An 842-nucleotide genomic window follows, 5' to 3' on the forward strand; every position below is an offset into this window, starting at 1 on the left:
GTGGCTTGAAAATTGAAGAATTATGGCTGTAAATTTTTAATTAAGAACAATCAATTTTCAACCATATATTTGGATCGAGAGGGAATAAAATGAAGAGAAGTTGAATATATATAACGCTAATCCTATTCGCAAAGCCTCTAGCTCAACAAAGGTTTTGTTCTTAAGATCCAAGATTGATGTAAATGGTGTCTCCACCAGCATCAATCATAAGTATCAAGGGGTAAATTCCTTTTGACATTATATACTCTGGAAATTAGTGATTTTTTTTTTGGTGTGTTTGTGTAGTAAGAATATTAAACAATAATAGCCAGGGTTCATGATTAAGCATGTTCTCTAACAATCGTATCACTTTTTCCACATTGTGATATCGATCATGGACCAATTTCCACGAAGCCCATATAGTTCTTCCAAACATCTAAGCAAGATCAATAATTAAGGATGGCTTAGAACCCATAATTAATTAATTTATTTAAATTAGCACAAAATGCCATCTAAGCTAATCAATTTATATGATTAGTGCAGTCAAATTAATAATTAACAAGTGGACTAATGTATAAGATCAACATAATTAGCAATTTGAAAATTTTCCCACCCTTCTAAATCAATTTTGTTAACAAGGAAATCAGGTTTTTAACATGAACAAATCATTACATATATAATGGCTGAAGATAAAGATGACCAAGTCTTATGTGCCCTAGAAAAAGTACTATTATCAGACCTATTTGACACGAACAAATCATTAATATGAATAAACCTATTTGACTTATTTCAATCATAATCAATAAATATTGTATACATAAAAAAAAGGTTAAGAACAAATAAATATCACATAATTGTCATAT

At 29.1% G+C, this 842-nt stretch overlaps 1 protein-coding gene across 4 annotated transcripts in view; it reads left to right on the forward strand.

Moving 5' to 3' along the window:
* Positions 1-842, forward strand: part of DCL4 (dicer-like 4) — a 17,896-nt gene that overhangs the window by 7,247 nt on the left and 9,807 nt on the right. The gene's annotated exons all lie outside the window — the stretch shown is intronic.

Source organism: Theobroma umbraticum, unplaced genomic scaffold, assembly GCF_002168275.2.
Source record: "Theobroma umbraticum cultivar Fairchild unplaced genomic scaffold, ASM216827v3 scaffold_56.0, whole genome shotgun sequence".
Lineage (NCBI taxonomy): Eukaryota > Viridiplantae > Streptophyta > Magnoliopsida > Malvales > Malvaceae > Theobroma > Theobroma umbraticum.